Raw genomic sequence first — 16,302 nt, 5'->3', positions numbered from 1 at the left:
TTCCTCCATACTAACAGCACAGTCACATAATACAAACCCTATTTCCATATGAGTTGGAAAATTGTGTTAGATGTAAATATAAACGGAATACAATGATTTGCAAATCCTTTTCAACCCATATTCAATTAAATGCACTACAAAGACAAGATATTTGATGTTTGACCTCATAAACTCAATTTTTTTCGGCAAATAATAATTTCATGTCTGCAACACGTGCCAAAGTAGTTGGGAAAGGGCATGTTCACCACTGTGTTATATCACCTTTTCTTTAAACAACACTCTATAAACGTTTGGGAACTGAGAAAACTAATTGTTGAAACTCTGAAAGTGGAATTCCTTCCCATTATTGTTTGATGTAGAGCTTTAGTCTTTCAACACTAGTCAGCTGGAGGCCTGTCTTAATGAAATTAAACAATGGATGTCCGCTAACTTTTTGCAACTCAACGCCAAAAAAACGGAAATGCTGATTATCGGTCCTGCTAGACACCGAACTCTATTTAATAATACAACTCTAACATTTGACAACCAAACAATTAAACATGGCGACACGGTAAAGAATCTGGGTATTATCTTCGACCCAACTCTCTCCTTTGAGGCACACATTAAAAGCGTTACTAAAACGGCCTTCTTTCATCTCCGTAATATCGCTAAAATTCGCTCCATTCTGTCCACTAAAGACGCTGAGATCATTATCCATGCGTTTGTTACGTCTCGCCTCGACTACTGTAACGTATTATTTTTGGGTCTCCCCATGTCTAGCATTAAAAGATTACAGTTGGTACAAAATGCGGCTGCTAGACTTTTGACAAGAACAAGAAAGTTTGATCACATTACGCCTATACTGGCTCACCTGCACTGGCTTCCTGTGCACTTAAGATGTGACTTTAAGGTTTTACTACTTACGTATAAAATACTACACGGTCTAGCTCCATCCTATCTTGCCGATTGTATTGTACCGTATGTCCCGGCAAGAAATCTGCGTTCAAAGGACTCCGGCTTATTAGTGATTCCCAAAGCCCAAAAAAAGTCTGCGGGCTATAGAGCGTTTTCCGTTCGGGCTCCAGTACTCTGGAACGCCCTCCCGGTAACAGTTCGAGATGCTACCTCAGTAGAAGCATTTAAGTCTCACCTTAAAACTCAATTGTATACTCTAGCCTTTAAATAGACTCCCTTTATATCTGCCGTTTCTTTTCTTTTTCTTCTATGTCCCACTCTCCCTTGTGGAAGGGGTCCGGTCCGATCCGGTGGCCATGTACTGCTCGCCTGTGTATCGGCTGGGGACATCTCTGCGCTGCTGATCCGCCTCCGCTTGGGATGGTTTCCTGCTGGCTCCGCTGTGAACGGGACTCTCGCTGCTGTGTTGGATCCGCTTTGGACTGGATCCTCGCGACTGTGTTGGATCCATTATGGATTGAACTTTCACAGTATCATGTTAGACCCGCTCGACATCCATTGCTTTCCTCCTCTCCAAGGTTCTCATAGTCATCATTGTCACCGACGTCCCACTGGGCCATCATTGTCACCGATGTCCCACTGGGTGTGAGTTTTCCTTGCCCTTATGTGGGCCTACCGAGGATGTCGTAGTGGTTTGTGCAGCCCTTTGAGACATTTGTGATTTAGGGCTATACAAGTAAACATTGATTGATTGATTGAACACTAGGGGGTCTCCGCTGTCGTATTCTACGCTTCATAACAGTGGACATGTTTCTTTTACTTTTTTATTCATAGCTGTATGTAGAAGTGTCTGGTTGCATCAGCTGCTTTAATGTCTTTAATGTCCTCTGTGTTCTTTGATGTTTGATGTTTCCCTCTTACACACATGGAAGAGGGATGTGTTCTATGGCTATGAGTTGTTTTTTTCCCTTTGCCTCAGTCTGCACCCCCTCTCCTGGGCCCAGGCTAAGACAGATTTTTTTATTTTATTTTAATCTTCTATTTTTTTCTCCCATTCCCCCCCTTGCCCCTGGTTACCTGTATCTCATCGTTTTTGTAAGGGGCGCTGGAAGCCAGCAGACCCATCAGCGATCCTGTTCTGTCACCCTGTAATGTTTGTCTGATCTTGAATGGGATTGTGCTGAAAATTTAAATTTTCCTGAAGGAACTCTCCTGACGGAATAAATAAAGTACTATCTATCTATCTATCTATCTATCTATCTATCTATCTATCTATCTATCTATCTATCTATCTATCTATCTATCTATCTATCTATCTATCTATCTATCTATCTATCTATCTATCTATCTATCTATCTATCCATCCATCCATCCATCCATCCATCCATCCATCCATCCATCCATCCATCCATCCATCCATCTATCTATCTATCTATCCATCTATAATGCGTCTGGACTGCAGGCGGGCCAGGAAAGTACCCACACTCTTTTACTATGAAGCCATGCTGTTGTAACACGTGGCTCGGCATTGTTTTGCTGAAATAAGCAGGGGCGTCCATGATAACATTGCTTGGATGACAACATATGTTGCTCCAAAACCCGTATGGACCATTCAGCATTAATGGTGCCTTCACAGATATGTAAGTTACCCATGTCTTGAGCACTAATACACCCCCATACCATCACAGATGCTGGCTTTACATACATATACATACATATATACATACATATACACATGATTATACATGAATACACACATATGTATACATATACATACATTTATATACATATGTACATACATACATATATAAATATATATATATATATATATATATATATATATATATATATATATATATATATATATATATATATATATACACATACATGCATACATTACAAACATTACATATATAAAGAGAGACCACCTACACATTGATAGTGACGGTGACCCTGTACAATTTGTCCTCCAGGAAAATTGATCTCCATCATGAATGGATGGTTAACTCTTTTCACAGCTTGCAGCTGTGAAATATCCACACCTAACAAAACAAGCAGTAAGCAGGCAGACTTTGGTGTGTTTCTGTGAGCCAGTGGTGTAAGGCAGCATATCACGCTGAGACGTTTATCACACCTTGTCCCTGTCATGTACGGCCGTCTCTCGCTTATCGCGGCTTATTGGTGACAGGCCAGTAAACACACTTTTCATGAAATAAAATTGTGTCTTAATAGAATCAAATATGTTCGTAGTTACAGCATGAAAAACTGTTTACGACCTTCTAATTTTTTTTTTTTTTTAACATAATTAGAGCCCTCTTAACATGATATAACAGCCACATAGTCATCTTTACATTTGTTTCCCCCAATATAGTAGCCTTGTGTGTGTTCTACTGTAGATTACAGTACTATAGTTGTCACCCGGCCACTACAACTCCAACAAGCGCTTTGCAGTGATATTGTACAAGTAACAACTTTTAAGTAGTATCTGCTAGCCTACTAAATAACATGGTATTTCCATCTAAAGGAAGTACACAATAGTAACCAGATAAAACGTTCTATGTGCTTCATTTTGGTGCTAAATGAATGCTGACTCAGCAACAAGTGCCTTGCAGTGACGCTGTTCAATTAACATCTTGTAAGTAGTATCTGCTAGCCTACCAAATAACATGTTTGTTTGTTTTTTTTCCATCTGGCGGAAGATTACGTTTCTAGAGTCTACTTTCTAAATCTAATAGATAATACTTCAAAATAAGACGAGTAACAACTGGGCAACACAGCTGAATGTTAAACAAAAATCGGAGTATTCTTTTAGAGAACAAACAATTATTAACATTTTCTAACAGTAGTAACCGGATCAAAAGCTCTGCGTGCTTCATTTTGGTGCTAAATGAATGCTAACTCAGCAACAAGTGCCTTGTGGTGACGCTATACAAATAACATCGTGTAAGTACTATCTACTAGCCTACCAAATAACATTTTTTTTAACATCTGGTGGAAGATTACGTTTCGAGAGTCTGATTTAAAAATATAATATATAATACGTTAAAATAAGACAAGATGACAACTGGGCAGCACAGCTCAATGTTAAACGAAAAACGGATTATTCTTTTAAAGAAATAACAATTATTAGCACTTTTTAACAGTAGTAACCGGATCAAAAGCGTTACGTGCTTTATTTTGGTGCTAAATTAATGCTAACTCAGCAAGCGCCAACAAGCGCTTTACTGTGATATTGTAGAAGTAACAACTTTTAAGTAGTATCTGCTAGCCTACTAAATAACATGGTATTTCCATCTAAAGGAAGTACCTAGTAGTAACCAGATAAAACGTTCTATGTGCTTCTTTTGGGTGCTAAATGAACGCTAACTCAGCAACAAGTGCCTTGCGGTGACGCTGTACAAGTAACATCTTGTAAGTAGTATCTGCTAACCTACCAAATAACATGTTTTTCTCTACATCTGGTAGAATATTACGTTTCTAGAGTCTGCTTTAAAAATCTAATATATAATACGTTAAAATAAGACAAGATGACGACTGGGCAGCACAGCTCAATGTTAAACGAAAAAGAGATTATTCTTTTAAAGAATTATTAACACTTTTGAACAGTTGTAACCGCATCAAAAGCTCTACTTGCTTCATTTTGGTGCTAAATGAATGCTAACTCAGCAAGCTCCAACAAGCGCTTTGCAGTGATATTGTACAAGTAACAATTTTCAAGTAGTACCAAAATAACATGGTATTTCCATCTGATGGAAGTACACAGTAGTAACCAGATAAAATGTTCTATGTGCTTCTTTTGGGTGCTAAATGAATGCTAACTCAGCAACAAGTGCCCTGTGGTGACGCTGTACAAATAACATCCTGTAAGTAGTATCTACTAGCCTACCAAATAACAAGTTGTTTCTACATCTGGTGGAAGATTAAGTTTCTAGAGTCTACTTTCTAAATCTAATATATAATACTTCAAAATAAGACGAGATGACAACTGGGCAACACAGCTGAATGTTAAACAAAAATCGGAGTATTCTTTTAAAGAACTAACAATTATTAACATTTTCAAACGGTAGTAACCGGATTTTGGTGCTAAATGAATGCTAACTCAGCAACAAATGCCTTGTGGTGACGCTGTACAAGTAAAATCTTGTAAGTAGAATCTGCTAGCCTACCAAATAACATGTTTTTTTTCTACATCTGGTTGGAGATTATGTTTCTAGAGTCTACTTTCTAAATCTAATATATAATACTTCAAAATAAGACGAGATGACAACTGGGCAGCACAGCTCAATGTGAAACAAAAAATTGATTATTCTTTTAAAGAATTAACAATTATTAACACTTTTTAACAGTAGTAACCAGATCAAAAGCTCTATGTGCTTCATTTTGGTGCTAAATGAATGCTAACCCAGCAAGCTTCAACAAGCGCTTTGCTGTGATATTGTACAAGTAACAACTTTCAAGTAGTATCTGCTAGCCTACCAAATAACACGGTATTTCCATCTGATGGAAGTACACAGTAGTAACCAGATAAAACGTTCTATGTGCTTTATTTTGGTGCTAAATGAATGCTAACTCAGCAACAAGTGCCTTGTGGTGACGCTGTACAAATAACATATTTTAAGTACTATCCACTAGCCTACCAAATAACATGTTTTTTTTTTTTTTTAACATCTGGTGGAAGATTACGTTTCTAGAGTCTGCTTTAAAAATATAATATATAATACGTTAAAATAAGACAAGATGACAACTGGGCAGCACAGCTCAATGTTAAACGAAAAACGGATTATTCTTTTAAAGAACTAACAATTATTAACACTTTTTAACCGGTGTAACCGGATCGAAAGCTCTATGTGCTTCATTTTAGTGCTAAATGAATGCTAACTCAGCAAACCCCAAGAAGCGCTTTGCAGGGATATTGTATAAGTAACAACTTTCAAGTAGTATCTGCTAGCCTACCAAATAACATGGTATTTCCATCTGATGGAAGTACACAGTAGTAACCAGATAAAACGTTTTATGTGCTTCATTTTGGTGCTAAGTGAATGCTAACTCAGCAACAAGTGCCTTGTGGTGACGCTGTACAAGTAACATCTTGTAAGTAGTATCTACTAGCCTACCAAATTACATGTTTTTTTTCTACATCTGGTGGAAGATTACGTTTCTAGAGTCTGCTTTAAAAATCTAATGTATAATACGTTAAAATAAGACAAGATGACAACTGGGCAGCACAGCTCAATGTTAAACAAAAAACAGATTATTCTTTTAAAGAATGAACAATTATTAACACTTTTTAACAGTAGTAACCAGATAAAAAGCTCTATGTGCTTCATTTTGGTGCTAAGTGAATGTTAACTCAGCAAGCTCCAACAAGCGCTTTGCAGTGATATTGTACAAGTAACAACTTTCAAGTAGTATCTGCTAGCCTACCAAATAACATGGTATTTCCATCTGATGGAAGTACACAGTAGTAACCAGATAAAACGTTTTATGTGCTTCATTTTGGTGCTAAGTGAATGCTAACTCAGCAACAAGTGCCTTGTGGTGACGCTGTACAAATAAAATCGTGTAAGTAGTATCTACTAGCCTACCAAATAACATGTTTTTTTCTACATCTGGTGGAAGATTACGTTTCTAGAGTCTGCTTTAAAAATCTAATGTATAATACGTTAAAATAAGACAAGATGACAACTGGGCAGCACAGCTCAATGTTAAACAAAAAACAGATTATTCTTTTAAAGAATTAACAATTATTAACACTTTTTAACAGTAGTAACCAGATAAAAAGCTCTATGTGCTTCATTTTGGTGCTAAATGAATGTTAACTCAGCAAGCTCCAACAAGCGCTTTGCAGTGATATTGTACAAGTAACAACTTTCAAGTAGTATCTGCTAGCCTACCAAATAACATGGTATTTCCATCTGATGGAAGTACACAGTAGTAACCAGATAAAACGTTTTATGTGCTTCATTTTGGTGCTAAGTGAATGCTAACTCAGCAACAAGTGCCTTGTGGTGACGCTGTACAAATAAAATCGTGTAAGTAGTATCTACTAGCCTACCAAATAACATGTTTTTTTCTACATCTGGTGGAAGATTACGTTTCTAGAGTCTGCTTTAAAAATCTAATATATAATACGTTAAAATAAGACAAGATGACGACTGGTCAAAACAGCTCAATGTTAAACGAAAAACGGATTATTCTTTTAAAGAACTAACAATTATTAACACTTTTTAACAGTAGTAACCGGCACAAAAGCTCTACGTGCTTCATTTTGGTGCTAAATGAATGCTAACTCAGCAAGCTCCAACAAGCGATTTGCAGTGATATTGTAGAAGTAACAACTTTCAAGTAGTATCTGCTAGCCTACCAAATAACATGGTATTTCCATCTAAAGAAAGTACACAGTAGTAACCAGATAAAACGTTCTATGTGCTTCTTTTGGGTGCGAAATGAATGCTAACTCAGCAAAAAGTGCCTTGCAGTGACGCTGTTCAATTAACATCTTGTAAGTAGTATCTGCTAGCCTACCAAATAACATGTTTGTTTTTGTTTTTTTTTCCATCTGGTGGAAGATTACGTTTCTAGAGTCTACTTTCTAAATCTAATATATAATACTTGAATAAAACGAGATGACAACTGGGCAACACAGCTGAATGTTAAACAAAAATCGGAGTATTCTTTTAAAGAACTAACAATTATTAACACTTTTGAACAGTAGTAACCGGTTTAAAAGCTCTGCGTGCTTCATTTTGGTGCTAAATGAATGCTAACTTAGAAAGCTCCAACAAGCGCTTTGCAGTGATATTGTACTAGTAACAACATTTAAGAAGTATCTGCTAGCCTACCAAATAATTTTTTTTTTCCATCTGATGGAAGTGCACAGTAGTAACCAGATAAAACATTGTATATGTTTCATTTGGGTGCTAAGTGAATGCTAACTCAGCAACAAGTGCCTTGCGGTGACGCTGTACAAATAACATCGTGTAAGTAGTATCTGCTAGCCTACCAAATAACATGTTTTTTTCAACATCTGGTTGAAGATTACGTTTCTAGAGTTTAATATAAAAATCTAATATATTATACGTTAAAATAAGACAAGATGACAACTGGGCAACACAGCTCAATGTTAAACGAAAAATGGATTATTCTTTTAAAGAACTAACAGTTATTAACATTTTTAACAGTAATAACCGGATCAAAAGCGTTATGTGCTTCATTTTAGTGCTAAAGGAATGCTAACTCAGCAAGCTCCAACAAGCGCTTTGCAGTGATATTGTACAAGTAACAACTTTTAAGTAGTATCTGCTAGCCTACCAAATAACATGGTACAGTTGTGATAAAAATTATTCAACCCCTCACACAATTGTGGTGTTTTAGTAAGTTGGACATTCATTCCGTATTTTGTTTATAGTCATATCAAATAAAGATGCATTAAATAGACAAATGCTACTTGAATTAAAACATTATATTTTGTAACATACCAAACAGTGTCATTTCTCTTAATATCTCATTGACAAAATTATTCAACCCCTTGAAGATCATCTTAAGAACAGAATTTGAACAAGGTCTTTTCAATCAGGTGTTGAAAACACCTGTAAATGTGATTAGAACCATAACGAGCAACAATTAAACTGATTGAAAAAGAATGTGACACTCAGCTTCTTGTAGATGGTCAATGGTGTATTTGCAACATGGTGAAGTCCAGGGAGTGGTCAAAGAAGTCAAGAGAGGAGGTAATGTCTCTTCATAAGAAAGGATATGGATATAAGAAAATAGAAAAGACATTACACATTCCAAGAGACAAAGTTGGGAGCATAAATCGCAAGTTTAAAGCTAAAGGCACAGTGGAAACACTACCTGGGCGTGGTAGAAAGAGGATGTTGTGTGCAACTGCTGTCCGGTATTTGAAGCGTACAGTGGTGCAACAACTACAACAGGACATTGCAGAGGGGGGAACGCAGGTTTCGTCCCAGACAATAAGGCGCGCACTACGAGATGAAGGCCTCCATGCCAGAACTCACAGGCGCACCCCACTTCTGACTACCAGGCACAAGATAAATACACTCCAGTATGCCAAAAATCATCTGGACAAACCCCAAAGGTTTTGGGAATCTGTTCTATGGAGTGATGAGACAAAACTGGAACTTGCAGGGACGCTGTTCAAGTAACATCTTGTAAGTAGTATCTGTTAGCCTACCAAATAACAAGTAGCGTAAATCGCAAGTTTAAAGCTAAAGGTAGTGGAAACACTACCTGGGCGTGGTAGAAAGAGGATGCTGTGTGCAACTGCTGTCCGGTATTTGAAGCGTACAGTGGTGAAAAACCCCGAGGTAACAGCTGAGGAACTACAACAGGACATTGCAGAGGGGGGAACGCAGGTTTTGTCCCAGACAATAAGGCGCGCACTACGAGATGAAGGCTTCCATGCCAGAACTCACAGGCGCACCCCACTTCTGACTACCAGGCACAAGAAAATAGACTCCAGTATGCCAAAAATCATCTGGACAAACCCCAAAGGTTTTGGGAAACTGTTCTACGAAGTGATGAGACAAAACTGTGACTTGCTGTGACGCTGTTCAAGTAACATCTTGTAAGTAGTATCTGTTAGCCTACCAAATAACAAGTAGCGTAAATCGCAAGTTTAAAGCTAAAGGCACAGTGGAAACACTTGCCTGGGTGTGGTAGAAAGAGGATGCTATGTGCAACTGCTGTCCGGTATTTGAAGCGTACAGTGGTGAAAAACCCCCGGGTAACAGCTGAGGAACTACAACAGGACATTGCAGAGGAGGGAACGCAGGTTTCGTCCCTACGAGATGAAGGCCTCCATACCAGAACTCACAGGCGCACCCCACTTCTGACTACCAGGTACAAGGAAAATAGACTCCAGTATGGCAAAAATCATCTGGACAAACCCCAAAGGTTTTGGGAAACTGTTCTATGGAGTGATGAGACAAAACTGGAACATGCGGTGATGCTGTTAAAGTAATATCTTGTAAGTAGTAACTGTTAGCCTACCAAATAACAAGTAGCGTAAATCGCAAGTTTAAAGCTAAAGGCACAGTGGAAACAATACCTGGGCGTGGTAGAAAGAGGATGCTGTGTGCAACTGCTGTCCGGCATTTGAAGCGTACAGTGGTGAAAAACCCCCGGGTAACAGCTGAGGAACTACAACAGGACATTGCAGAGGGGGGAACGCAGGTTTTGTCCCAGTCAATAAGGCGCGCACTACGAGATGAAGGCCTCCATGCCAGAACTCACAGGCGCACCCCACTTCTGACTACCAGGCACAAGGAAAATACACTCCAGTATGCCAAAAATCATCTGGAAAAACCCCAAAGGTTTTGGGAAACTGTTCTACGGAGTGATGAGACAAAACTGGAACTTGCTGAGACGCTGTTCAAGTAACATCTTGTAAGTAGTATCTGTTAGCCTACCAAATAACAAGTAGCGTAAATCGCAAGTTTAAAGCTAAAGGCACAGTGGAAACACCACCTGGGCGTGGTAGAAAGAGGATGCTGTGTGCAACTGCTGTCCGGTATTTGAAGCGTACAGTGGTGAAAAACCCCCGGGTAACAGCTGAGGAACTACAACAGGACATTGCAGAGGGGGGAACGCAGGTTTCGTCCCTACGAGATGAAGGCCTCCATGCCGGAACTCACAGGCGCACCCCACTTCTGACGACCAGGCACAAGAAAATAGACTCCAGTATGCCAAAAATCATCTGGACAAACCCCAAAGGTTTTGGGAAACTGTTCTACGGAGTGATGAGACAAAACTGGAACTTGCGGTGACGCTGTTCAAGTAATATCTTGTAAGTAGTATCTGTTAGCCTACCAAATAACAAGTAGCGTAAATCGCAAGTTTAAAGCTAAAGGCACAGTGGAAACAATACCTGGGCGTGGTAGAAAGAGGATGCTGTGTGCAACTGCTGTCCGGCATTTGAAGCGTACAGTGGTGAAAAACCCCCGGGTAACAGCTGAGGAACTACAACAGGACATTGCAGAGGGGGGAACGCAGGTTTCGTCCCAGTCAATAAGGCGCGCACTACGAGATGAAGGCCTCCATGCCAGAACTCACAGGCGCACCCCACTTCTGACTACCAGGCACAAGGAAAATACACTCCAGTATGCCAAAAATCATCTGGAAAAACCCCAAAGGTTTTGGGAAACTGTTCTACGGAGTGATGAGACAAAACTGGAACTTGCTGAGACGCTGTTCAAGTAACATCTTGTAAGTAGTATCTGTTAGCCTACCAAATAACAAGTAGCGTAAATCGCAAGTTTAAAGCTAAAGGCACAGTGGAAACACTACCTGGGCGTGGTAGAAAGAGGATGCTGTGTGCAACTGCTGTCCGGTATTTGAAGCGTACAGTGGTGAAAACCCCCCGGGTAACAGCTGAGGAACTACAACAGAACATTGCAGAGGGGGGAACGCAGGTTCTGTCCCTACGAGATGAAGGCCTCCATGCCGGAACTCACAGGCGCACCCCACTTCTGACTACCAGGCACAAGGAAATAAACTCCAGTATGCCAAAAATCATCTGGACAAACCCCAAAGGTTTTGGGAAACTTTTCTATGGAGTGATGAGACAAAAGTGGAACTTGCGGTGACGCTGTTCAAGTAACATCTTTTAAGTAGTATCTGTTAGCCTACCAAATAACAAGTAGCGTAAATCGCAAGTTTAAAGCTAAAGGCACAGTGGAAACACTACCTGGGCATGGTAGAAAGAGGATGCTGTATGCAACTGCTGTCCGGCATTTGAAGCGTACAGTGGTGAAAAACCCCCGGGTAACAGCTGAGGAACTACAACAGGACATTGCAGAGGGGGGAACGCAGGTTTCGTCCCTACGAGATGAAGGCCTCCATGCCGGAACTCACAGGCGCACCCCACTTCTGACTACCAGGCACAAGAAAAATACACTCCAGTATGCCAAAAATCATCTGGACAAACCCCAAAGGTTTTGGGAAACTTTTCTATGGAGTGATGAGACAAAAGTGGAACTTGCGGTGACGCTGTTCAAGTAACATCTTGTAAGTAGTATCTGTTAGCCTACCAAATAACAAGTAGCGTAAATCGCAAGTTTAAAGCTAAAGGCACAGTGGAAACACTACCTGGGCGTGGTAGAAAGAGGATGCTGTGTGCAACTGCTGTCCGGTATTTGAAGCGTACAGTGGTGAAAACCCCCCGGGTAACAGCTGAGGAACTACAACAGGACATTGCAGAGGGGGGAACGCAGGTTTTGTCCCTACGAGATGAAGGCCTCCATGCCGGAACTCACAGGCGCACCCCACTTCTGACTACCAGGCACAAGAAAATAAACTCCAGTATGCCAAAAATCATCTGGACAAACCCCAAAGGTTTTGGGAAACTTTTCTATGGAGTGATGAGACAAAAGTGGAACTTGCGGTGACGCTGTTCAAGTAACATCTTTTAAGTAGTATCTGTTAGCCTACCAAATAACAAGTAGCGTAAATCGCAAGTTTAAAGCTAAAGGCACAGTGGAAACACTACCTGGGCGTGGTAGAAAGAGGATGCTGTATGCAACTGCTGTCCCGTATTTGAAGCGTACAGTGGTGAAAAACCCCCGTGTAACAGCTGAGGAACTACAACAGGACATTGCAGAGGAGGGAACTCCGGTTTCGTCCCTACGAGATGAAGGCCTCCATGCCGGAACTCACAGGCGCACCCCACTTCTGACTACCAGGCACAAGAAAAAGACTCCAGTATGCCAAAAATCATCTGGACAAACCCCAAAGGTTTTGGGAAACTGTTCTACGGAGTGATGAGACAAAACTGGAACTTGCGGTGACGCTGTTCAAGTAATATCTTGTAAGTAGTATCTGTTAGCCTACCAAATAACAATTAAGGGGATCTCCAGACGGGCCGACCGACGCAAATATCGACAAATATGGGATCAAACTCGTCAGAAGTGTCGTGAGCCGTCAAAACTCGAGGTTACAGGACCCAAAGTGGCGCTTGTGAAAAAAACCAACAAAAAAAACCAACAAAGTGGCGCTTGTGGATATTGACGATTACAGCCCTATTTCACAGGTCTTGTCCTCTCATCACTTCCCCGCCTCCCCTCCTTTACGCGGCTTGGCTTTGACAAATCTAAAGCGTGGCGGGCGTGGTGGAGAGCAGACACCGCGGCTAAGTGGATGTAAGTCAACCTGCCGATGAGGGGCGTCCTGTAATTGCAGCTCTTGTGCCACACAAATCGACATCAATTGCCCGGGAAGGCCGGCGGAGAAAAATCAAAGCAGTGTCTTTGAGTCACATTGCTAAACACAAGATTAACGAAGTCCGGCTCGGGCGCCGTTGAAATTTTTGCGAGGGATGCATTAAAACGCGCTGGAAAGTCTCAGCTCCAACAAAACCGCCACGTCCTTTCCGCCCAGTGTTCACCTTGGTGATTCTCCTCACGCCACCGCCGTCTGTCTTTGGATATTTCATCACTGAATATTTCATGCCAAAGCTGAGTCAAAGCACTTCTTTCCTTCAGATGGGACCCAGGTATGCATATGGATGCTTTTGCAGTAGTTTTAGGAACTATCATGAAGACTAATGGTGCAGCGCCTTGAGTTAAATATGACATTTATTTGGATTCCTGCAAATAGATATTAAAATCCCCGTTTTCTATGAGTTGTGTTAGATGTAAATATAAACAGAATACAATGATTTGCAAATCCTTTTCAACTCATATTCAATTAAATACACTACAAAGACAAAATATTTGATGTTCAAACTCATAAACTTATTTTTTTTTGTAAATAAGATTTAACTTAGAATTTCATGGCTGCAACACGTGCCAAAGTAGTTGGGAAAGGGCATGTTCACCACTGTGTTACATCACCTTTTCTTTTAACAACACTCAATAAACGTTTGGGAACTGAGAAAACTAATTGTTGAAGCTTTGAAAGTGGAATTATTTTCCATTCATAATGCGCCACACATTTTCAATGGGAGACAGGCGGGCCAGGAAGCTACCCGCGCTCATTTTTTACGAAGCCACGCTGTTGTAACACGTGCTGAATGTGGCTTGGCATTGTCTTGCTGAAATAAGCAGGGGCGTCCATGAAAAAGGCGGCACTTAGATGGCAGCATATGTTGTTCCAAAACCTGTATGTACCTTTCAGCACTAATGGTGCCTTCACAGATGTGTAAGTTACCCATGCCTTGGGTACTAATGCACCCCCATACCATCACAGATGCTGGCTTTTGAACTTTGCGTCGATAACAGTCTGGATGGTTCGCTTCCCTTTTGTTCCAGATAACACAATGTCGAATATTTCCAAAAACAATTTGAAATGTGGACTCGTCAGACCACAGAACACTTTTTCACTTTGCATCAGTCCATTTTAGATGATCTCGGGCCCAGAGAAGCCGGCGGCGTTTCTGGATGTTGTTGATAAATGGCTTTCCCTTTGCAAAGTAGAGCTTTAACTTGCACTTACAGATGTAGCGACAAACTGTATTTAGTGACAGTGGTTTTCTAAAGTGTTCTTGAGCCATTGTAGTGATATCCTTTAGAGATTGATGTTGGTTTTTGATACAGTGCCGTCTGAGGGAGTGAAGGTCATGGTCATTCAATGTTGGTTTCCGGCCATGCCGCTTGCGTGGAGTTATTTCTCCAGATTTTCTGAACCTTTTGATGATATTATGGACTGTAGATGTTGAAATCGTTAAATATCTTGCAACTGCACTTTGAGAAACGTTGTTCTTAAACTGTTTGACTATTTGCTCACGCAGTTGTGGACAAAGGGGTGTACCTCGCCCCATCCTTTCTTGTGAAAGACTGAGCATTTTTAGGGAAGCTGTTTTTATACCCAATCATGGCACCCACCTGTTCCCAATTAGCCTGCACACCTGTGGGATGTTCAGATAAGTGTTTGATGAGTATTCCTCAACTTTTTCAGTGTTTATTGCCACCTTTCCCAACTTCTTTGTCACGTGTTGCTGGCATCAAATTCTAAAGTTAATGATTATTTGCACACCAAAAAAATGTTCATCAATTTGAACATCAAATATGTTGTCTTTGTAGCATATTCAACTGAATATGGGTTGAAAAGGATTTGCAAATTATTGTATTTCTTTTATATTTACATCTAACACAATTTCCCAACTCATATGGGAACAGGGTTTGTATAATGGTGTGCGTATAAGGTAAGACATTATCAGGCAATTGGTTTTCGCAATATTGTGCGAAAGCATCTTTTCTTACCTTATGGTACCTGCTGATCCGTATTTGGGATCTGCATGAATCCTGAAAATTTGCGCTCGTTCGCCTTTGTAGTTCGTGTCGACTCCGTAGTCAATAAGCTTCTTCTTTTTATCTATCTTCTCGTTATGGGACATTCATCATCCACTGTTGCCATTCTAATATAAAGTAGTGTAAAGTTCTAACTTGTATCTGTCAGTAAACTCACCATGAAAGCACTAAAACAAACCGGCGTAGTGAGTTTCCATTATTCACCGAAGGAACTTTAGTCATTTGAGTGTTCCGGTCGGACGTGTTTTCACGGGCGTTGTTGTTGCACTCATGAGCCAAGAATGAGAAGATGCTGGTCAGTTATTGGTTTTAAAAATATTGGCAGTGCGCCTTATAATCCGGTGCGCCCTATGGTCCGGAAAATACGGCACATAAAAACAGTTTTCCTAAACTCAGATTTGCCATATTGTCATTGTTCCACGTTTACAACTTATAAGAATGTGTCCATTTTCAGATTTTTTACTTCGAGTCTGAATATTGAGAATTGACTAGGATGCTCTTGTTCCCTTAAAGGGGAACTGCACTATTTATTTTTGTATTGTGTCTATCGTTCACAATCATTATAGAAGACAAAAATATTTTATATAATTTTTTTTTCCATTCTAACATGTCTCGTTCTAGGTGGCTAGCAATGCAGATAATTGGGGCAATCAATTCTACTTCTAAATCACTTTGAAAATGCTTTGGAAAAACTGTCAACAATACTTCATAACCTGTATAATAACCAAATTGTAGCAACATTGTTATTGTAAGAGCAAATACTGAGGAATTCTCTTTCTGGCGTAGTAAAACATTGGCGAAAGAGATAAGCTAGTTTCTACAGCCGCCCAAACTATGTTGAAGTGTGTAATGCACAACATTGTGATAAGAAACAGTTTTGTACTGACTGAAAAACACAAACAATCATATTACAGTATCTGTAAAATATTATTTCATATTTTGTTTGTACACAGCTAGCCTAACAGCTGTATGTATCATGATCAATATAAAGTGTGACTTATTCGATGGTTTGGTCCAAATGGCCGGGGACATTTTTATTCAGGTTTATTTGGGTAAGCACTCCATTTATGTCTAAATAGTATGGCTCCAAATTCCACATTTTGCAGATACAAATAACTTCTACCTCACTCTCTTGGCTTCA

The sequence above is a fragment of the Nerophis ophidion genome, linkage group LG25 (genome assembly GCF_033978795.1).
Source record: "Nerophis ophidion isolate RoL-2023_Sa linkage group LG25, RoL_Noph_v1.0, whole genome shotgun sequence".
Taxonomy (NCBI): domain Eukaryota; kingdom Metazoa; phylum Chordata; class Actinopteri; order Syngnathiformes; family Syngnathidae; genus Nerophis; species Nerophis ophidion.
Note: the sequence above shows the minus strand (reverse complement) of the source record.